Source organism: Octodon degus, unplaced genomic scaffold (genome assembly GCF_000260255.1).
Source record: "Octodon degus isolate 3935 unplaced genomic scaffold, OctDeg1.0 scaffold00063, whole genome shotgun sequence".
Taxonomy (NCBI): domain Eukaryota; kingdom Metazoa; phylum Chordata; class Mammalia; order Rodentia; family Octodontidae; genus Octodon; species Octodon degus.
In genome coordinates this window covers 13,432,546-13,458,231 of record NW_004524639.1, presented here as the reverse complement: position 1 = coordinate 13,458,231, position 25,686 = coordinate 13,432,546, and positions in this window count along the sequence as shown.

Sequence of the window (25,686 nt, the reverse complement as noted above, 5' to 3'; positions counted from 1 at the left end):
TTCAATCCCTGACCCCGCCCTTGGGGCATGCTGAGAAGGCCATTGAGACTGGGTATGGTGGTGCACACCTATAATCCTAGCTTTTCAGAGGCTGAACACTGGTGGGTCATTATAAGTCTGACCTACATAGCGAGACCCTGTAGACTCTTTCTTTAGACCTGTACTAAAATACAAAAAAAAAAGGTACAAATAAAGCAACTATTTTAAAGATAACAACATGCAATGTATTAACTATTATTATTCTATTTTTTGTTCTGAATTTTGTTTCACTTTTTGCATAAAATAAGAAAAGAACAGTATATATCAAAAATAAAAGTTTGGGCTTTTAACAGTGCTATATAGAAAAAAAGTAAAATCTTTAGCTCTTGGAACTGGGAGTATTTTTTTTGGCTCAACAAGAAGAGTAGAATATAAGGACAGGTTTCCAGTTACCACACAGAATTGATTTTTGTTTGTTTTTTAAAATATTTAACTCTTTTCTGTATATGCTTTTTTATTATATATTGTGTGTCATTGTCATATATATTTTTTTCTGAAGAGTTACGTGTACTTATTTTCTATTTCTATCATAAAAACAGAACAATTCACACAGTTCTATTTTTAGAAGATAAGGACCAAACAGGATAGTCTGTACATAGCTGGCAGCCTATAGCAGTACTATACATGTTTAGAGTTTAGAGGCCCTATACCTTTGCATATTCACAATTTAGGTCTGTATATTTCTGGATGATGAACTTAAAACAGAGTAAGGAATTCAGAGGGAAAAAAACCAGGTAGCCAGTATACATACCAGCAGCATTTATAAAATGTTTGATCATCTTGGTAGTCATTCCAGAATAGTGTTGATCTTATGGAAATATTTTCTTTATAGATATTATGTTGATATCATCAGTGGATAAGATGACAGTGCTACCTAATGAGTCATTATTTCAATACTAATTCATGTACTTAATCGACCACTGAGAACCCTGTGATAATATATAGGGCACATGGAGTTGGAGACAGAATGAGAAAAGATAAAATAATGAAGAGGTTTTATGAAAAACTATAAAAATTACAATACTCAAAAGCACAAGGATCTGCTAGTCTATTAAAAATAATCATCTTGAGACAGGCATTTCTATACTATAGACAGACAGATAGAAGGATATTTACATTATTATGGCATGCCAAAGGAAACAAACGCGGTGGAAAGGCACTCCAAAATATAACCTATTGTGCTGCTATACTGGCTTCACCCCTGGAGCACGCTGAGATGGCAACTGAGAGTGGGCATGGTGGTGCACACCTATAATCCCAGCACTTGGGAAGCTGTAAACAGGAGAGTCACTACGAGTCCAATCTAGTAGTGAGACCCTGAACACCCTATAGACCCTTCCTTAAAAATTATATATATATATATATATATATATATATATATATATATATCCTATTGTGAAAATGTTGACAGAGGATAATTACCAATTCATTTGCCTCAGTTTCTTTTTTCATAGTCTTGAAACAAACAAAACCAAGTCCTATAGTAATGTTCTCTGAAGTTCTTTTTTTCAGCTTCTGCATCTTTCTTTATTCTTTTATAATTTAGTTTATTGGTACAATTTAGATGTGCATAATGTTCACATTTCTCATAAGGAATAGGTAACTGTTTATCATATATCTTAGCTCCACTTTTTTCCTATTCTCCCCCCCATCTCTTCAACATCTTCTGCTCTCTTTATTTATAAATATTTGTTTCCATTTTATCCTTTTTCACAATTTTTCTCTACCTTTCCACTCCATCCCCCAATTACTCTTTTTCCCTTTGAAATATTACTTCCTATTTTGCAATGTCTATTATAAATTTTATCTCATATTTAAAGTTTTCCTTTCTCAAACCTTGGATGAAATGTGCTATTTTTCACATATGTTTCTGACATATTTAATCTTCTTTATGGCTGAGTAGTATTCCATTATATTTAAAAAACACCTCTTTTTTAGCCATTCATTGGTCGAGGTGCATTTGGCTTGTTTCCAAGATTTAGCCATTACATATTATTCTGCTGAAAGCATGAGTGTGCATATATTGCTGTAGTATGATGCTTTTAATTCTACTTGGAAGATACCAAGAAGGGAAAATAGCTGGGTCAAATATAAATTCTAGTACTAGATTTTTAGTGAATCTGAACACTTATTTTCACATTCGTTCCACCAGTCTATATTCCTACCATCAGTAGAGAAGAAATCCTTTAGACCACCATCTGTCAAGCATTTCTTATTGGTTGATTTCTTGATAATAACCATTCTTTCTGGGATAAGATAGAATCTTTGTGTTGTTTTAATCTGCATCTCTCAAATGACAATTGATGTTCAACATTTTATCATGTATATTTGACATTGGTACTACTTCTGTCAACTGTCTCGTTATTTCAAAAACATTGTAGTTAAATGACAAGATCAAATCTTGAGTAGATACTTGATTATAGATATAAATAAAATTAAAATCCATAAACTATATTTTTACACTATGGGATTTTATTTTGAGTAATATCAAGTTCATATTGTCTTTTAAATGGGAAATTCAGATGCATTTTTGTAAGTGATGGTTTTTATTTTGGTGACATGCATGGTTAAATGTTCCTTAATTTTGAAATGTTGCGGTGTCTGATATTTGGATTGTGTTGATTTAACAACAAAAGAAAATGTGAGATAAAAATAAAAAGAACGAGCACAATGTGTATTTAAACGCCAGAGTTGCTGAGTTAATTGCATAGAGTATTAGGAACTGTTCGTTCAGATATTTCAATAATTCTTTGGGACTGAATATCAATAAAGACACAAAACTGTGTATTCGAAATACAATAATTTTACTCTCTCAACTACTATCTTTTAATGCAAAACTGCAGTCACTCAACATGCAGATTTTGTTAGTAGCCTAGATAGTCCCTAGGCTTCCATCTACATATTTCCAGAGCAGCTACAGAAATACATTAAAATTTAAGTTATATAATGTAAGTTCTATAATGTAAGTTCTCTGTTTAAAGCTCCTCAGTGTATCTGTAAGTATAAAAACCAATGTCATTAAACTGTGTCCCCACTATGTTTTATGCTTTTGAAATACAATTATTGTTTTTTACTAAATGAATTTGCTACCAAAAAATGTCATTCCTCCTGCCACCAGGGTAGACTGAACCAGCCTCAAAGAAAAAAATGTCATTCTTTGACACCCTAACCACTAGTTTGATGGTTTTCATGGGTGCACCTTTAGCAAATGATTGGCTGATACAAGGGAGGCATAATGACTGAGATTAATGCCATTATGAAAAGGAACTCAGGAGTCTCATTGAATCATCACATGAGTTTGCAAAGGGAAGATGACATAAAATAAAGTGTCTCCATGTACATATTCAGATCTCAACATTTTAGCCTCTCCAGAGATAAATTTCTGTTGTTTATAAGACACTAATACATGGTTCTATGTTATAGTAGCCCAAGCCGAGAAAGAAATATTATTTTGACTTTCAAATGGCTAGGCAGTAAATTATACATAAATAAACCTCATTGAAGATTATAGAATACCGGGAAGCATTTATAAACTGTTGACAACATAGTTAACATTGTTTAATTCTTCCAAATACAATGTTTTATTTAGATATTCAAATTTCCAAACAATCATAAGAATAATGATGGGGGGCCAGGGAGATAGATCATTGGATTAAGTGTTTGCCTGGCAAGTGTAAAATCGTGAGTTTGATCTCTGGTACTACAAAGAAAAACAAGAAAGAAAAAGAAAAGAATAGTGATGGGAAATGAATGAGATATAGAGTGGTCTCTCAAGTTAATATTGGCCTCACATAAAAATAACAGACTAAGAACATAATTTTAGGTTTAACTTATGATAAAAGCTTTGGGTTAAGACATGAATGCTGACCACTTTTGCTTTTGTAAACAAAGCCTGGTAATTGAATAAAAGTGTAAGTAACTGTGCATAAGAAACAGTGTGAACCCAGATGTAATATTTCTGGATGTGATTTTGGTCAGTGTTTTATATATTAACTGCTATAACTGCTGGTAAAAATGGCTCCGAAACAGGTAGAAAAAAAGATAAAGAAGGAAAAAAGGTAAACAAAGCAATCACAATAACTTCATTTTGCACAAATATGAGTGGCACTCATGTGACTAATCGAGCTGATATGTACAACATGTTGAAGTCTACCATCTTGATACTCTTACAGAGAAAGATTCGTATAAGGAAATTCATGTTTCTAAAGATGTAACTGAAATCAGTAATTAACTATCAATAGGGTTAGATGAGATAGAAAGTCTGTTATTAGTGTGGGTAAATATGAGGCCGATGTCAGTTTATATCTTGAGTTTATAATTTGAGAAAAAGCAAGAGTGACAAATGCTGATCTCATGAAGGATAAGCCATCAATGAATGACAACGGTTGGACATTTAACACCAATGAGGGATGGTTTCACAATTTTAAAGGATAACTGATGTTAGAAGAGTTATTAAGGATGGTAAAACAGTCAGTGCTTATCAAAGGACTCTGGAAAAAAAACATACAGCACTTCAAAACAATGACACAGAAAGAGATGATATTTGCTCTGATCATGTGTTCAGCTGTGAGGAAATTGACCTGCTTTGGAAGAAAATGTCAATGAGAATATTCATTACCCAGTATGGAAAGAAAGCACCAGATAGGGCCGGACAAATAGCTCAGCCGATTAAAGCACTTGCAAGCAGACACAGAGACTGGGTTTGATCCCAGCGCCTGCCATGCCAGCTCTGCCCCTGGGATGCACTGAGCCTGCAATTGAGACTGGGTGTGTGGTGTCGGGTGCCTGTAATCCCAGCACTTGGGAGGCTGTAAACAGAAGGATAACTAAGAGTCTGATCGACAAAATGAGACCCTATATAAACTGTAGACACTGTACTAAAATACAAAAAAAAGAAAGAAAGAAAGAAAGAAAGAAAGAAAGAAAGAGAAAAAAATTAAGAAAAGAAAGTACCAGATTATGTCTATAAAGTATAGGCTAAACTTATTTATTTTATTTTATCTTATTGAGAGACAAATAGCAATGAGACAAGTCCAAAATCGATTAATAGGACAGTTTCAATAACTAATACATTGCATGTTGTTGTCTTCATAGTGTTTATTCATAGTACAAGATGCAGACATGTTATCCTGTCCAAACACCATTAGTACAAATCTTTCTTCTCATTGAATTAAGAGAAAGTAGCTATTTATTTATCCTATTTTGTATATGCAGATAGAAAATGGTCCTTCATTTGTATCCCCTTTTTTTGTTTCATTTTGTCAGATATGGGTATACCATTGTCATTTAAATATTGTAGGTGCATGAATTCAGCAAAATAATCCAATGAACTTATTTTTTAAATAATTTCATTGACAAACAAATAGCAATGAGACAGTTTCAAAACCTTTTACTAGCACAGTTTCAATAACTAATACATTGCATATTGTTGTCTTAGTGGTTATTCATTGTACAAGATGCAGACATTAAATCCTGTCTCAAACACCATTAGAACATTCTCTATATTCATTGAATTAAGAGAATGCAGCTATATATTTATCTTATTTTGAGTATACCGATACAAAATGATCATTCATTTGTATCCCCCTTTTTGGTTAGTTTTGTCAGAGAAGGGTATTCCATTGTCATTTATATATTGTAGGTGTGAGAATTGAGCAAAATATTCCAATATAGTCTAGTGGTCCATAATAGTAGTGGGTTATCCGTAGGACTGCCCATGTCAGAAGTTGTTGACTTGAGGTTTTTACAGCTCAGCATATTTATATGACTTTACATTTTATACTTTGTATACTTTTCTGCTGGATAGTTAAGACCAAGACAAAGCAAGACCTATATAACAAGAAGTGTAACTTTTGCATCTGATAAAGACAGTCAAATCCCCTCAGGATTTATTTACCCTGAAACCCTGTACCACAGTTTGTAGATCCTTGGCCAGTGTCAGCCATGTGAATGAGTCATGGCCATTGCTTAACCAATTTGCTCTCTGTGAAAGCCTGAGAAAATGTTTTCTCTTCATGTGACTTTCCTTAGGCCCACTCTACATCATCGATCATGTTGCTCTGTGTCCCCATAACCTCCCTGATTGGAAAATTTGGGACACAACTGAGTTACATGATGTTACAGTACGCGTTCTCATATGTCTTGAGTCTTAATTGACCTTAGAAGGCTAGGGCCAAATGTTGGCTGTCCTTGTGGCCCTTCTTTCTTTCTAATTTTTGGTCTGCAAATTTAGGTTGCTAACCCTCCAGAAGAGAAGCTTATTGTTATTACCATACAATCTAGGTTGTGGAGCTTAACCTCACTATCTGTTTGAATATCAAACATCTTAGGCATAGCATGCAACAGGTATTTTCCATTAAGTATTGATATGTTAAACTTAAAGTCCCTACAGAATATGAAGAAAAAAATTTTAAAAAATAAACAAAATTTAAAAATAGAAATAAACAGTTACATATTTTTACACAGAAATTTAAAAGTCTAATCATATACAGCCTTATAGCAGGACAGTCCTGTGACATTATTTTTTCTTTTCTCTTGTTTTTATTTATTACCTTTTTTTAAAAACAAACATTTACTTGAGAGACAATATGGCAGTAATTGTTATGTCATGACAAGCAATATGTATGTAGAAGACCAGAATGACAGGCATCCCAAGCATGACCCTACCATTACACATTGCCATCTTCAGTGCAGTTTCTTAGTTCACAGGTATCAGCATATATAGTTAGTCAGGGTGAGAATCCTACCGATTAATTGCTTGTTTCAAAAACATACTGAAGATTCTCAGGATCATTTCCTTACCCATCTTGTACATATAAATGTATAGCTTTGCCCTTGTCATGATTCCTAGCTTTTCTCCTTCCCCTCTCTTCATTGTCTAATCCTCAAGTCTCGCTTTCCTTTTAATTGTATACCTTTCTATTTTTATTTCTTCTCTTGAGTTATTATATGAGGATGAAAGCCATGGTTTTTTAAATAAACTTATTGATATGTGCCAATATGATATGTGCTCAAAATACAGCCTCTTTTGGTTTATCACTCTGAGAGCCTTAAAGTCTTCAGATAAGAAGTTGTGTACCAATGAACTGTTCCTGAAGTGTTTCTAGATGGTCTCACATACAGATTTAAACTTTAGAGTCCTGGAATGTAATATTCTTTGCAATATCCTTCCTGTGTGAGGTGCATTAAGAAATCCTGGACCAATGTCTCTCTAAGGATACTGAGATGTGCCTGAAAGAAAATGTGGCCTCAAATTATACAGGAGAGATATTTTGAAGGCTGTGTAGAAAAACTTGGGCCTTCAATTAATCCTGTGGTTGATGACATTGTCACAGTAGCATAATCCATAGTCTTGGAGGAAGATAGAAGTGATTTTGAAATACTGTGGGGAAAACACTCACAGGAGTTGTCTACAGAGGAACTTCAGCAAGTTCTGACTGAGCATCAGAGGATGGCAGCTAGGAAGCTTTCTGAAGAGGAGAAATATCAACAACCAGTAGAATATAGTTCTTCTGAAATAAAGTAAATCCTGAAATAATGGACAGAACCGTAAAGATTTGTATAGAAAACCCACCAAAATAGAGAAAAAAACCACATGTATCCATTGGCTTAATGACAACGTCATATCATAAAGTGGAACAATATTAAACAAAAGACAAATATAGAAATCCTTAGATCAGTTTTTAGTTCTAAAAAACTTCATACCTAGTGAGTCAAATGGAGGTCTTAGTGGGCTACACAAGGAGAGAAAAGACAACAGAGAGCCAGATTCTTGATGTTCTGATGGAAGAGGACTCTCCTTCCAAACAATAACCACTGTACATTTCATCCCCACTTCCTGCAAACCAAAGATGTCAAATTGAATGATGAATATAGTATGTTGTTTCTGGTAAACTAGGCACATTTTATAACTTTCTGGTGAATATACTAGAAAAAATTCATGTTTGTGATAAATTATGCCCATTATAAAACCTTCTTATTATGAAAATGTTAGTTAAATGCTGCTTTGGAAGGTTTAGAAAGAATTATGGGTATTTCCATTACCTCCTATAAGAAAAATTGTCTTGATTACAACCAACTTAAGTTACAATCAGGCCTTGAATAAGAATTGAGATCAGAAGTCAAGGGTCCATTATAATATGTGGGTCCTTAAAGTAATTATGTTTGCCTTCTCATTAATATATGTATTTGTTGAGATCTCACTACAGCTACAGATTTGGCTTTATGCTTTACTTTTTAATACATTTAATAGCATATAGAGAGTCCCAGATTCTTTGAGAAAAGAAAAGTAATGTAGTTTCACTGTAATCAGTGTAGGAGAAAGTGGAAACAAATTATGTATTTGAGATTCACAAAATAAACATCATACTTATGGCCATGTAAATGATTTTGGATTTTAAGAATCAGATGAAAACTTTGAATTGTGTTCAGCTGAAAGTGTACATTCTTCAAAGTAACCACAGTCTGACCATGTTGAAGAGAGAGAGTTATTACAAAGATAAAGGAAGAAAAAATTAAATTCAATTTGTCTAACATGTAGATCATATGTGATGTCAACAACAATGGTCATATGAGGGCCTTTTAAGGGAAACTACAATGTATCTGTCTTCATAGTCACTGTAGATCCTAAAAGGATAATGTGTATAATTTTCCTGACATGCATATATGAATGGCAATGTATGATGTTTCTTTTTAACTCTGACTCCAAGAACCCATTCTTTTCCATGCTTTATATTTTTAAAACAAAATGGAAGATAGTCATGGAGTTAATATTTTGAGTTATTAAACAATGATTATTTCAATTTACCAACATTTACCTGGACTTTATTTTTAATGAAAGTTTGTTCAATTCTTTCCTCATATATATATATATATATATATATATGGAAAAAATATATATATATATTTTCGAGAACCAATTGACAAAACAAAATTCATGGAATATCAAATCACCATGGTATAACACACATTCAAATGATAATATTTTTCCGTTATCTGTGTTCCTCATTTTTCAATAATTTACCCATGCCTTCTATTTCCCTTCCCTGCTGCTATTCACTCTTTGTCAATTTATTATTCATTAGCATATCTATCAGATAGTGAGCAAGGAAAGTTAGTTAAATCAAACCATATTGTGTTATTATTCAACACCAGATCTCAAAAAGAGCTGAAGGAGGAAATTGGCAATTAATGCATAAATGGATATTTTGTATTATTTGTCTTAGCTGATACCCATGTATTAAAAAATAATTAACTTCATAGCTGATAAACCTATATCTGATGTTTCTGATCTTACATATTTCCTAGATGCTTTTTGAACTGTACAAATAACAGAATATTTTATACATATTTATTCTGATGCCATTCAATTGAACAATATTCATTAACATTTTTCACTTGTATAGCTATAGAATAAACATCTTGAAATTAGAATTATAAAAAGATGCATTTGATTTTGTCTTTACCGCCTTGGATTTTATGAACCAGACAGGGAGTCTGTATTTCATGCATAAAACAGATAATAAGGCATTAGAATTTTATTTAACATGTATACTGATCAGTACAAATAAATAAACCTGTATGAGTAAAGAAAAAATAGAAGCTTATTTGAGAATATACACAATTCAATTATGAAATTAACAATTATAGTATTTCCACTGCAATGATATGCCCATAGCATAGAATTGCTTTTTTGTCATTATAAAACATAGGATAAAATGAGACTTTAGCAAATTACTCACAATTATTTTATTACAGAAAAAAATCATTGATTTGACATGATTAGATATGCTTCTGTTTCTGTGGAATTAAATGTTCTTTTTTCTTCCCCCTAAACAAGACAGACAAAAATAAACGTAATTAATATGACAGGAATATTAATTTTCATTTAAAACTTTTTTTGGAGATAAACTTTTTTTGCTTGAGATATATTATTTTTATTCAACTTCAATGTTTTTAAAATTTGGCTTATGATACTCATTTTAAAATTACTTGGTTGGGCAAGCCAGACAGCTCAGCAGATTACAGCATCTGCTTAGGCAGATGCAGGACTCGGGTTCGATCCCCAGCCCTGCACCCAGGGCATGGTGAAACTGTGATTGAGACTGGGCGTGGTGGTATGCACCTGTAATCCCAACACTTGGGAGGCTGAAAACAGGAGAAGCGCTATGAGTCTGATCTGTGTAGTGAGACCCTGTACTAAAAACATTAAAATTATTTCATTAATTGGTTATAATAAAATTAATTATAATTAATATATTTAATAAATATATATTGTTCACTTACTATGTGCTGTTAAGCATTCCATTGTTGTGACAAAACGTGTGAGAAATCAGCTTAAACAGGAAAGGTTTATTTGGCTCATACTTAACAATCTATGATCAATTAGCTCCTTTATTTTGCCACTTGTGGTAAGGCTATTGCAGTAGGAAGCAAATGAATGAAGTATTGCTGCTTAACTTATGGCTACTGGGAAGTTATGAAAGAGACAGAAGGGTACAAGAGTCATAATATGCCCTTACAAGTCACAGCTCAATATTCTAGCTTTCTTGGAAAAGGCCCCACATTAGAAAAGTTTCCCCACATCCCAGTAGTGACATAGGGTGGAGATCAAGTCTTCAACACATAAAGCTATGTCTAGCACTTAAGATCCAAACATAACAAGTTGTATGTATGACATGTTCTTCTCATTTCTTGCCTTCTCCATGAATGAAGCCTCATATCCAAGTAATAAGAATAATAGCACTTTGTGTGAGAAAGTAAGATAAAAATGTCTAATAGTTCTAAAATATTGCAGTTAAATTTAAAATACATATCAAATAAAAACAATGTATATAGTGTTATACTGTAAGACTTATCTTAACTTTGACAGAAAAAGTATTTGTTTTTAGAGTTGAATATTTGAGAGATTTTCTTCATATATCTTTGGTTGTTTATATGTGATAATAATCACACAACAATGAGGGAATTCATCCCAGCTATTTTTCACAGGGAGATAGCTTAAGAATAATAATAACTATTGTTTTTCATTTTCCTCACAAACTGTGAACAGATTCTTTCCTCAACACTGTTCTCCTGGATAAATAAAAGTGACATTTTAAGGGAACACCAGTATCATTCTCTTGATTACTAAACAAAATTAAAGTTACAAGTCAAGCAAATTTAAACATCAATAATCATATTCATTAAGACTTGCATCATATGGGGCTGGCCAATAACTCAGTGGATTAAAGTGCCTGCAAGCAGGCACAGAAGCCAAGGGTTCTATCCCTGAGCCTGCAGTGCAGGCCCAGCTCTCAGAGTGCACTGAGATGGCAATTGAGACCAGGCCTGTAATCTCAGTGGAGGCTGTAAACAGGCAGATCACTATGAGTCCGATCTAATAGTGAGACCCTAAACTGCCTGTAGACCCCTCCCTAAAAAATACAAAAAAAGACTTTCATCATATAACTTCCCTTATACTTTCTATTAAAATTACTGGACAGTTTATTTTAAATTATCTGATTCACATAAACAAAGTAAAAACAAAATTCAAGCATGGCTGGTACTACTTCTAAGTCAGCATATACATTTTATTAATAACTCACAACGAAATAAATTATTTGGTCAAGTCATCATTTATGATGTCCAACATACCAGTTTTGTTTTTTCTCATTTAATTAAGCAGATGTAGCATGTTGCATACACAATCTAAATAATTATTAAAACACTTGCTATAAAACAACTATATCAGGAATTCGGAATTCACACGCTTTCTCATACTTACAGAGAGGAACACACCTTTTGCACAAAGTGAAAAATGTTTTCTTAGTTACATAGTTTGTTAGTACCAATATTTTATCTTGCCCAGGAGCCAAAAATTATACTCTAATTACATGAAAAAGAATATTGTTTTAACTGCATTTTCGTGATTTAAGGTACTGTACTTCATTATGTATATTTTTGCATGTATTTAAGGGGCCTACAGCATGAAGGTTTATGCATATTTTGGAATTGGTCATCAAATCCTTTTTCTCTTGTGACTAATTTGTGAGTTCCAGCCTGAAATTTTAAAGTGAATATGATCATGTATTCTTAATTCAGAGAAACATAAATGATCACAAAAGCTCTAAAAATCAGCTGTCTACCTGATTTACCCAAGACAATAAACACTGAAAACATCTTCCATGTTAGGAACACTGTCCCAAAACACATCATGGCAAATATAATGCATTTGTTTTACTCGTGTTTATGTACTTACACAACTTTCTGTGGAGAAAATGTTTAAATAGTATAATAAATGTTAAAAATGGTTGAACTTCTAAAAGAAAGGCAAGACCATTTCTAGAAATTGTGACAGCTCTGAGCAAGTTTATTTTCAGTGTGTGTGTGATCATTTTCAACATTAGAGATATGAAGTTCTTTATTATTAAGTTGCAACAGAACCTAATTTTCAACAGTAAGTGACATTGTGGAGTATGTGGGAAAATGTTGAGAATGAAAAGGAGTATGAAAATAATAAAATATTGGCATTGGTTATCTCTCAAATGATATATTAACCATTCTTACACTTGAATTATTTTATTGTGAAATTCTGTTCTATTTTTTCATGAAAGTAAAAAGTTTTTTAAAAATTGTCTTTGGTAATGTTTATTTGTATTCCATTCAAAGAATAAAAGCCTGAAAGAATTCAGTAGGTACCCACAATCTTTGGACTGATATCAAGCATAAAAAGGTCCTGTGAAGACTTCTCCAAATACAGCTTCTTTAACTGCAATGGAACAAAAAAAAAATAGGGGATATAAATAAAGGACTGTTTTGTAATGAAAAAAATATATGTATATACCAAATAGTTAAGATAGATATACAGCTACTTTCTCTTAGTTCATTAAAAAAGAAAGGTTTGTACTGATATTGTTTAGACCAGAGATCAAGTCTGAATCTTGTCCTCTTGGGGGGCCTGTCCCTTAGCTCAGTTCTTTAAGTGGCTGCTATAACAAAGCAGTCAGGCTCAGGTTGCTGTGGTTAGATCCCCAGAACTCAAGCCAGCCAAACCTGCCCTGAAGGCATTTGGAGCAAAAAAAAAAATCCTAAATATTGTCCTCTGAATAACTACTATGAAGACAACAATATGCAATGTATTAATTACTGCAACCATCCTACTAACCTGTTCTGAAACTGTTTCATTGCTGTTTTATCTTTTTTCTCATTAAATGAATAAATTTTTTTAAAAAAATAAATAAAAGATGTATCTTAAAATAGAAAAACTGTCTAGTGCTGAACTTCATTCTTAGCAAAATTTTATTACTGATTGAATCTCATTAATATCTTTGTTATAATACTTTTCTAGCTCTGAAAACATGATGCAATTGCCCTTATAGAATTGATATTACTTATTTAAAATTTTCTAATATTTACCAGTAAACCCATCAACTCCAGGGCTTTTACTTTGGAATAATTTTTATGAATGATTGAATTCTGTAGCTCCTTATACTGTTTGCATTTCCTGTGTCTTCATGGCTCAATTTTGGTACATAATTGCACCCAGAAATTTATACATTTCTTCTAGCTTTTCTAGTTTTTGTTAGTATTTAATATAACAATAAAAAAACAGTGGGGCTGGGGATATGCCTCAGTAGAATAATCACTTCCCTGGCAAGTGCAAGGGCCTGAGTTCAATCCCTGGTTAAGAAAGAGAAAGAAAGAAAAAGAAAGAAAGAAAGAAAGAAAGAAAGAAAGAAAGAAAGAAAGAAAGAAAGAAAGAAAGAAAGAAAGAAAGAAAGAGAAAGAGTAGAAGTGCTAGAGTCTATTTAAAAATGAAACAAAGGTTTTTAGCTAAGGTAGAGTGAATTTGGGCCATCAATAAGCAAGGAGGGGGAGAGTAGCACTGACATTCTCAACATGTGGTATACTAAGTAGCCATGGTGAAAACTGTCAAATGAAATCAGGTTTTACTTTTGCAAAGACAGTCAAGGAGAACTGGATGAAAAGCAATTTGTCATTATTTCCTGTGAATCCATGTGGTCAAAATATTTAACTTACCAATATTTCTTTTTAATATCATGAATCTTTGACAGAGGTTTTAGGGCATGCACTGATTAACATGATATACTAAAGGCAGTTGTTTTCAGTGATTCTTAATGTTTTCTCTTTGTCTCTCTTTTCCTTTCTCTGCTTCTCTGTGAAAAAAAATATATATCTCCCTCCCTCCCACCTTTCTCCTTCTCTCCCTCTCTCTTTCTCTCTGTCTCTTTCTTCTAACCCTCTGTTTCTCCCCTTCCCTCTCTACCTCCTTGTTCTCTATCCCTCTCCACTTTTCTTCCCTCCCTCTACCTCTCTGATAGTGCTAATATGGAAGTGTAGCAGTTGATTGCTGGTGTCAACTTGAAAAGTTCAGAAGCTTAACTAATTTTGCCCAGCAGTTCTACACCCTAGGATTTAAGGGATCCACCCTAAGGTGGCTCATCACCTAGATGTTATGAAAGGTAAATGAGGAGGGACAGAGGGGCTTTCATTCTTTGGAGGTGCTCCAGTTTCCAACTTTAGCTGGGAGGCTTTCTCCTGGATTCTACTGCAGATTTTCCGGCTTTCATTTTGGATCCTTCAGCCTTTTGGCACAGATTCTCCAAGCTTTCCATCACAAACCCATCAGAACATTGCAGTGAACTTTAGAATTTGGACTGAATCCTTTATTCTCCAGTGTGATAACATCCTCTGCACATGTCCTCATCCAATTCTGTGGCTGACTATCATAAGCTAATATTGTAATTCCTTATACATTTTTTTTATATTCAGTACGGGGTCTTCAGTATCTCATTATATAGATTGGATTGGTAATGACCCTCCTGTTTTCAGCCTCCCAAGAGCTGAGATTATAGATGAGCAGCACCACACCCAGTCTCAACCACCATCTCAGCATGCCCCGGGGGCAGGCTCAGAAAAGCAGGCACCAGGATCAAACCCCAGGCTCCTGTGTCTGCCTAAGCCAGCATTTTGATCCACTGAGCTATTTGGCCCACGCTACATTTGTATATCTTTTGTTATATCTGTTTCTCTAGTAAAATCCCTGATGGACATAGGAAATTTTAGAGTAAAAGAAATTGAAGCTCATTTAAATATGTTAGTATTGTTCTACAAGATTTTAGTATCAGAGAATTACATTAGAGCCTCTGTTCATAAGCATCCTGTATGAAAACTAAATGAAGCATTGAAGCATAAAAAAGTCAAAATGTGGCTTGATTTTATGCAGCAAAATTCAGCTAGTGCAGTATATTGTGCTTAGAAGTAACTTAACTACTGTTTTTTTTATTTCTGCCTTATCTTCTTCCAAAAAGAAGTTTTCAGCTGGCTTTTAAGAAGAGTTATAGATGCATTAAAACCATTAAAGCAAGGGAAAATAGGCAACAACCAATAATAGATGAAGGTTGGTACGGAGGTTGGAAAAGGTATTTAGCTTCCTGGCAGTTAAATAAAGGAAAAATAATGGATTAACTCTTATTCTCTAATAAAAGCAATGCAGCGCTTTGGATATGGTACAATGTCTCTCTAAAGCCTTTTATCTTTAAGATAAATATTGCTGTGATATTTCATATAAAAAGTAGCAAATAACAAAGTGCTGTTTGGATAATTTTACAAAATAGAAAGACCAGAACACTTTCATACATTTTTCAGTAAATAATAAGAAAGAAAATATAAAAGTATATTTATTGTGTCATGTCGTCAGAAGAATGCTGAGTGTCATCTAAATATATCGTGGTCTGCAATCCAATTTCATAGAATGCTATAATGTTAAGTGTGTAATTAATACATTTCTTATTTCCATGCCTTCCTCTCAAATTAAACATAAAAATAAATTGGAAATTTAATAGTAACGCAGAATTCTGTTTCTGATTCTCAAATGCTTTTTTAAATATACTTGTGATGGGGCTAAGAAATCTAAATTCTAATATATTCTGTGGTTGGATTTTTTGACTTATTGATATCCTTTATTTCTGAGTTTCCTTAGAATGCAGTTTCTATGTTTGTGCTTTATGTAAACAAGCATTATTTTTAAGTGATAAAATGATATATATTTTTCTTCTAGATTCCAAGATATATCTTATACTTTTTCCAGATAATCTTGGGGTGGGGAGATGGCTCAGTGGAATAAGCAATTCCCTGGCAAGCGCAAGGGCCTGGGTTCAATCCCCGGAAAATCTTTATAAATCTAAATCTTTCAACTTTGAAATGTGAAACTATAGGTATACTAGTGGCTTGAATTCATAAAACCCTGTCTGGTAACACCGTTTAAAATTTTTCTTTTGATTTTTACCGTGGTTTAGGTCTGAGTTTAACCTTAAGGTTCAGAAAAGATTTTGATTTGGACTATTTATCAATGTTGGGAGTGTTGAGATTTGGGGAAGCGGATTATTGTGTTCTGATTTCACTAGAGCCACAACCATACAGGACAACTGTATTGTGCCAGAAAAATATGATCTTGTCTTTATGAGTAGAACAAGTATGTTTTAATATTAGTAAAACTGGTCTTGGTTACTATAGTTTATAGTTTTGAAATAGAGAGCTGATAATATTCCTATTGTGATCTTCTTAATATTATTCTGATTGTTATAAGTCCCTTGCATTTTCTTACAAAATTTTAGATACAATTATGAATCCCTGAGGAAAAAAAGAAGCATATATATATATATATATATATATATATATATATATATATGAATCTACATATAAAATTGGGGAGTATTGCTAGCCTCACAATTTTGAGTCTTCTGATCTTTAAGCATAGATGAATTTTTTATTATTCTGCTTCTTTATATTTATTGGTGACATTTGGAATTACTGATTATGCAACTTCTTTCTAAATTGTTTTTGAATACTTTAATACTACAATAGTATTTAAATGTTGTCATGTCCTTCCATTTCAATTTTAGTTCATATAGACTATTTAGAAATACAGTTGAGTTTTTCATATTTCTCTTAACTTTGCTGATGTCATTTGTTAGTCCCAAGGAATTTTTCTAAGTTGTTAACATTTATTGTTCAAAAAACACTTGTGGTAGTTTGGATCTAAAATGTACTCCAAAGGCCTCATGTGCTTGTAGTAAGGGGTTTTCAAAAGTGATAGGGTCATGTGGGCAATATGGTTGACTTGCCATTAGAACATAGGCTCAGGTCAAAAGAAGCAGTAAGAGCTAGAAGAATTTCATGTCCTTCTAGTCTCCTTGATTCTCTTTCCACTCCTTGGTTGCAATATGAGCATCTTTCCTCCACCCTGATCATTCCACCATGTTGTTTCCGTGTTTAAGCTTGCAAAATGGAGATTGAAAACATAGACTGAATCTTCTGGAATCTCTAAGCCAAAACAAACCTCTCTTCCTTTAATTTATAGGTGTCAGGGTTTGCCTATCAATAGTGAAATTAATGAAGACACGCTTTTATATTGGAGAAATAGTGTTATTTCTGTGACTGTATCTGTTCATGAAGTTAACAAATGTTTGGAAATTGTTCATGGAAAGCCTTTGGAAGGGTTTGCAGCCATGGCCTATTGAAGCCCTAGAATGCTATACTGTGAGTTTAATGAGAGATTCTAGTCAGAGCTCTGAAAGTCAGAATGCCAAAATGAAATACAGATGAAGACAAGGCTCAGGAGATTTTATTTGGCAACAGAACTCCATTTGCGGTTGGACTAGAGACTGTGTTATTCTTTGGCAGAAAATATATCTACATTTTGCAGAATTTGAGACTGAGATGAAGGGCAAAAGAATAATTAATTATAGGGAACATTTTAAGGCCACCCAACATTCACTCTGTTACATAGTACTGAAATGAGCCATAGCACTTTAATGAGAGTCAAGAGTGAATGATACAAGAATAATTATAAAAGTTTTTATTTTCCTAAGAAAGAAGTCCCTTAAAGGGAGACCTATATACTCTTGTCATTAGGAGAACTTGGATAATGAAATCATTGAAAATTACAACAGCCAAATATTTTACATTAGGACAATAGAAATGATAAATTGAGAACATGGCAGGAATGCATAAAACCCTATTCTTCCAAGGCTCAATTGTCCAATATCTGAAGATTATGCTTTGAGATGAGAGGACCAAAGTGCTGTCCTCAAAAATTGTTGCCTAGGGAATTGGTTGACTGGAATTCATTTCACAGTGCTTAGTCATCATGTACTCAAGAGCCTGCTGCAACCATGATGCAAGGGAGAATCAATACTTCCAGAGCTGACAGTACAGCTTGGAATCATCCATGTTCTGCTTTTATGAACAGGCAGAATGCATACATTATGAGGTCAAGTTGGTTTACACTCAGATTTCAGAAAAAGGACGACTGGGAGGCCAGGAAGTTCATCACTGACTGGTGGATAAGGCTATGGACACTACAGTAACTTGAGGAAGCAAAAGATGTGATACATCTCCTGAAAAAGTGCACAAACAGTAAGCAAAGCCACACAAGCCACTCAGTCATTATGCAACTCACATCATTGCCCCAGGCTCTAGATGCAAAGTTGCAGCCATCCTTGTTTCACTCCTGGGTTTCAGTCTTGCTTTGATCATATTGCTTTCTGTCACACTTTCAAAATGGAAATGTTTAATCTGGGCCTTTGTATCGAGGCAAGGTTTCATTTTGTTTAAAGTTTCTTTAGGAACTCACAGCTAAGAGCTTTGCTTAAGTCTCATAGGAGACTTTGCACATGGACCTGTCAGCAGTGCTGAAAAAATCTAAAAATTTAGCGGCTCTTTGAGATGGACTAAATGTAGTTTGCATAGAGACACATAAGAATCTTTGATATGACAGGTTTGGAATGTTGTGATTTGAAACACGACTGTTCCTGAAAGGCATCATCCACTAATAGGTGGAGCTTTTGGAAGGCAATTGGATTATAGGACCAGTGCAGTTTATGTTATGTTAGGGTGTGGACCCTGATTAAAGGGGGGTCATTTGGGGTGTGTCCTGGAAGTTTTCTCTTTAAGGTTCTTGCTTTTCCTCCTTCCTGGCTATCATGATGATTTATTAAAAAATTTTTTCTTTTTCTTTTTGTTGGAACTGGGGATTGAATTCAAGCCCTTGAGCTTGCGAGGGAAGTGCTTATTCTACTGAGCCATCTCCCCGCCCCATGATGTATTGACTTTGTAATTTGAATATTCTCTCTTTTCTGATCAGGCTAGACAAGATGCATTTTCAAAGTTTTAGCTTATCTTTTTTGTCCTATTATTTTTCTATTATTAGTTACATTTATTTGTGCTTTAATCTTTGATTTATTTACATTTGTTTGGCTATGTCTTAACTTTTCTTTTCCTATATTTTCAGTTAGAAGAATAAGTTACTAATTTCCCATTGTATATTTTTATTAATGTAGTCATTTATAAGAAAGTATGTCTCACTATGTACAGCTTTAGAATGTTGTATTTTCATTTACCTAAAAGTATTTCTCTTTTGTTCTCTTTTAGTCCATTTGACAGTTGTATTTAATTTTAACATATTTAGAAATTTTCTAATTATATTTGAAATACTTATTTCTTATTTCATTTCATTATGACCTAAAATTATTTTTTCTCTGATGTGTAGTTTGCATAATTATTAATGTATTAACACGTATCCATTCACCAAGAATGGCCTTTGTGCACATTCAAGCATGTGTATTTTGTTATTGTTAACTTTCATTATCATACTTTTCAGCTCCAAATGTATTGATTGTGTTAATGGATTATTAAAGCTACTCAAATTGTCTAATTGATGTAATTTTTTTTCTCACATTTTCCTTTATGTGAAGGTATGCATTTCTTTGTTGTTGAAACTTTTCTAAAATGAGTTTTTATTAAATTAAATATTTTTATCAGTGAAAACTTACATTGACTTTATTTTTATTTATTTTTGTTCTTGTTTAAAATCAATTTTAAAAAATAAAACAAAATCAGGTTTTTTTAAAAAACGAATATCTTAAAATATATATCATACCAGGCTGACATGATAGGTCAGTGGACTAAAGTGCCTGCTTAGGCAGAGTGCAGAGGCCGGGGTTCAATGGTGTGCCTATGGGGCACGCTGAGATGGCAGTTGAGACTGGGTTTGGTGGCATGCACCTGTAGTCCATAAGTATATATATATATATATATATATATTCACCAATTCTAAAATTCCAAATTGAGTTCCCAAACTCAGATTTTCATTTGCTGCTGTTTTTTGTTTGTTTGTTTCTATTTTCTACTTTCTGAAATGTAATTGTAAAGTTTCTATCGTTCACTTGTATGCATATTAAAGAAAATAATAGAGAAAAGAAGGGGAATATTTTTGCCTCAGTCTAATGTTATATCTCTAACAACACTGTCATTACTGAGCTTTTATGTAACTGTTTTGATTCATTCTATAATACCAGTTTCTAGACACAATTGCTTTACAATTTATTATAAACTTAAGATGATGACTCTGATGTGAATTTTTAAAATTGTTAACAGTAACAATAAACATGACAGTGAAGCCAAGTTCCAAAAAAAGTGAATGGGACAGTTAAAATAGTTAATACATTGTGCAGTGTTGTCTCCCTACCTAGTAGTTATTAAGGGTAGAAGACATAGTTATGATGTCTTCTCCAAAAAATATTATCAAAATGTTTCTTTTCAGTAAACTAAGAGAAACTAGATGTATAATTATCTTAGCTATCTTCTCTATATTTATATGCTTACTTTCACCCTTTCCTCCTTTTCCCTTTCTCCCTTTATAGTTTGCCTTTTCCTTCAAACAGTTTCTTCCCAATTCACACTATCTTTTGAACATTTTGGATCTTATTTACTTATTCAGTTTTTCATACTAATGAGATAATACAGTGTTTACTCATATTGGTCTGATTGATTTCACTTATGAGTATGGTCTCAAGTTGCATCCATTTAATTATAAAAGTACCTAGTTTATACTTCTTTACAGCTGAGTAATACTCCATTAAATTATTCTAACTTGTATTAGAATAGAATTAGCTCAAAGTAAAATGAATTATTTCCTGAATTTTCTTCCATTATTCAATTTCTGACTTTAGAATTTGAAATTTCACTAGTTTTAGGTGTTTCTATTGTTGCTGTGAATTATTTTTAATTTTTGATATGCAAGTACCAATACAGAGTTCCTATATTTGTTTCACCCTCCTCCTCTGTGATTAAGATGTCACATAGTTATAGTAAAATCATGAAATTCAAAGTACTAACTTTGTAAAATGCTTTAAATAAACTTCCAATTTTCAACTAGTGTTTCTTTTTAATCCCCTTCTTCTCTTCCAGTATTATGTCTTGAGTCTGATGTTCTCTACTCTGTCATACTTTGTCTTTCCATGTATTTTATGACATTTGCTCTTTTGAAGAGTACTGATAAACTATTTTGATACAGATATATTTGTTTTCTCTTGTCAGCTAACAATTATTTGATGGATATCTGCTGTTTTTCCCACTAGGCAAAGCATATCTTTCATGTCAAGAGATATATCAATGAATAAATGATACCTATATCTGTGTCTATATATACATACTCCAAAGTGTAGAAAATTGAAAAAAAAATTTAAATGTTATGTTTTATAATATTTTACTGGATTATCTATATATTTAACTGGAGTATTAGATTCATAGTTATTTTATGCATCTAAAATGTCTCAGGGTTGACATAAATGGATAATAGATAATATTCTTTCAAAACTGAAATGTAATTATATGAACTAACTATTTTGTGCATTTGAAAATAACTATAATAAGGAACACAAAGATGATCAGATCTACATCTTCAAAGATTGACTCAATTCATTAAGTTCATTATTACCAAATAAATGCTATATTTTTTTTTTATTTTTTCAACAGTTTTATTGATAAACAGATAGCAATGAGACAGGTTCAAATCAAATCAGAAGTACAGTTTCAACAAATAATACACTGCATATATTCTTCTTAGTGGTTAATTGCTGTACAAGATGCGGACTTGTGATCCTATTTACAAACACCATTAGTACAAATCATTCTATTCATTAAGACAATGCAACTATATATCTACCCCAACCACTTTGAATACACAGATACAGAATGGACATTCATCGGTGTACCCCATTTTTCCTAAGTTCCGTTATTGAAATGCTATAAATTTTAAAAGCATTATGCTTCTAAAATGATTAAGTTTTTAAAAACATAATAAAAACAATGTAATAAATAAACTTTATTATGGTTTAACTTAAGCAATGTAAAACACATTTGTCAGACTATTACATATTACCCACCCTAATGCAAAACTTATATTTTTATACATCAACTAAAATGAAAATTATAAAGTATATAATATAAATCTAGTGTAGAAGGATATTTTGAATTTATTATAATCATACTATTAGGGAGAAGCTATTGCTTATTATAAAAAGTGATTAATGGTTATAAAAAGTATCAGAATTTAGAAACAAAAACATGGCTAAAGAATCTATTTCAGTGAAACAGACTTAAAAAATTGTTCAGGACAATTTTCCTCCTCTTGTACAGTAAAATACACTGTTTACTTAGTCTCTATGATGCAAATAGTTATGTGAGGTAAATTTTTCCTTTAAAAAGATTGGAATATAATCCACAAAACAGAAATTTACCTTTTCAAATAATGAATCTATTTTCTATTGCTACTGTTTACTTCTTTTCTACAATTCATATTGTCTGTCTTACTTTATTGAGAGTAATATTTTCTGGTTTTAACTATTTTTTTGTAGAACATAAGTACTCTCCTCATTATGAATGAATAATATCCAATTGTCTGTGAAGATAACATTCTTTTTATTTTCACTTCATGGTGACTTCGGTCATTTTCATTTTTAGTTATGAATACTTTTTATGTACATTCCTGTGCAAGTGTTTCTTTTTTTCTTTTTTTTTTTTTTGGAACCAGGGATTGAACTCAGGCCCTTGCACTTGCCAGAGAAACGCTTATTCTCCTGAGCCATCTGCCCTGCCCTGTGTAAATTTTGATATGAAAATAATTACACTACTTTGGTACTTATGCAGGAGTAGAATTTCATGATCACATAGTTATTTTATGTGCCACAATTTGAGTGATTGTTAATACTATTTCCATGGTTAATATACCATGTAACATTCCTATCAACAATATGTAAGGATTTGAATCTTTATCAGCATTTATTAATTTCAGCTGTATTATTATAGGCATCTAGGTGTGTATGTAGTGATATTATGTTATATTTTTTCTTTGAATTTCCCTAATGAAAAATTAAGCCTAGTGTCTTTTAATGTGTTTGTTCTCCATTTACACATGCTAATTTTAAAAATGCATGTCTTTTTCAATGCATAAAGTACTAGGTTATATGCTCACTTATTGTAAAGACATGAGAGTTCTTTATATTTCCTGAACACTAAATTTTTATCAGGTACATGCTATGCAATACTTTCATACCCATCTGTGTAGCTAAATTAGTATTCTGAGATTTATGAATGTAGCACAAGTAACTTTACAATCTTCATATTTATAATTTGTAGCAAAACAAGTGTCATATAATAAGAACTCAATAAATATCAGCTAATAAAAAACAAGTTGTGTGCTCTGTTAAATCAGATAATACAAATTTAATCAGAAAGATTATGCAGCGATTAAATGAACAAGTAGTGAGTTTTCAAAATGATATTATGTATTAATTTAATTTAGTCAGGAGACATTTACTGCTGCTCTAAGATCTATGTACTTTGGTCCATAGTCTCCTTCAAAGTCTATAAATACTAATGTTCATTTAATGATTTCTTTCATATGAAAAAACATAGCTAAAAGAAGAATGATCATGTAATTTTTGATTTACATTATCAAACTTACAGGGAATATAGTAGTTCAGAACACTATATCATCTATAGTAGGCTCACCTGGACACTAAAACCAATAGAGTGATGACAAACAATGTCTTCCTTAAAAAGCTTATCTGCACTGTCATGCTCAGGATGTGTTTGGGTATTCGGTGAAGGCTTATACTTGTCTTTGTCCTTCATTTGTCTTATATAAATTAATTTACATGTATAGTTACAAATTTTAAGAAAAATACTTTTTAACATTCATCTGATTCTTTTTAGGTCACTAACTAAATATAGCGTACAATTTTATCTGAAATATTCACAAGTAATAAACCTCAAGAGCAAAAATTTTGTAGGCTACTAACTCTCCATTTTTTACTTTTACATTTCTCCATTGATCATTTATTTTAAAATATATAATTTTGGCAAAAAATTGTTAGAGAAACACATGAGAAATGGCAAGAAAATACTTTGATGAAAATATTGTTTTTGAGGACAAGATATCATTTGAAATTTCAAAATATATAATATTTTCTCATGTCAAAAGTACAAAATATTCCTGCTAAATGAATTGTCCAATGTTTCCTGAAGAACACATCCCCAGAGTCAAGCCCATTCCTTGTGCTCTATGCCACACAGACAGCTAAATTTGACCTCATTCTTCATTGCAAGACATGTAATTTTTAAAATGTAGTTTCTATTAGCAAGGGAAAAATAAAATTTCTACTTTAGTCAGTAAAGGGTAATCACATTCTAAGAATTACTTTCTAAATTATATGTGCCCTTTTGCAGATACTTCAATTTTACTTTCTTCAGTAGAAATATATTTATACAGAACTTAAACATTTAAAAATACCAGGCCAGTGGGATATCTCAGCGGACTACATGAGCTTTGGCAAGCTCAGGGACTAGGGTTTGAGCAATGGTCTCACATGCCATACTGGCCCCATCCCCTGGGCAAACTGAGCTAGTGACCAAGTTCAGGTGGGGTGGCACTCACCTATAATCCCAGTGCTGGAAGGCTGAAAACAGGAGCACCACAAGTCCGATCTGGGTAGTGAGACCTTGTACCAAATACACAAATTAAAAAGAAAAAAAAATGGGAGCTGAAAATTGAAATTGAAATTCTTTTTTTTTTTCCAGAACCAGGGATTGAACTCAGGCCCTTGAACTTGCCAGGGAAGCGCTTATTCCACTGAGCCATCTCCCTGGCCCCAGAATTCAAACTCTTAATTGAAATTTAATTTGAGTTTTATTAATTTTTAAACATGGGTATGAAATATTATCAAGTGAATCTGAATCATGTGAGATAAATGAAAATGGGGTTTTGTATGTATGTAGGTGAGTGCGGATATTATATTTTTATTTTGATATGTCTTCTCAACATTTCAATTAAAAAACAAGTGTACCAAATTACACAATTGCTCACTATGACCATCAGAGAATGGGGATGTTATCATCTCAAGTAATCATGAGAGTTTCATATTTTTCTGTTAATTTGCAGGAACCCAATTTGTGACATTTCTTTGCTTTTGGTTCCATTAGAAAAAAATTATTCCATCTAAGAAAATATGCTGGAATGTTTAGAAAATCAATCTATTTGCATATATATTTTTTTCTTGCAGTACCTGGCATTGTACTCACAACCCTGCACTTGCCAGGCCGGTGCTTATTCTACTGAGCTATCTCACAGCCCTAAATTTTCTATGTAACTTACATTATTAATTCTAGGCTAAAGAGCCCATGATTGGAGAAAGAAGGTCTCTAAAGAGTTACTATTCTTTAAATGGGTATACATCTGAGTATATGCTGTGTGCACTTTTGAGTATCTTTTGAAATAATTCCAAGGAAATTTCTATACCATTA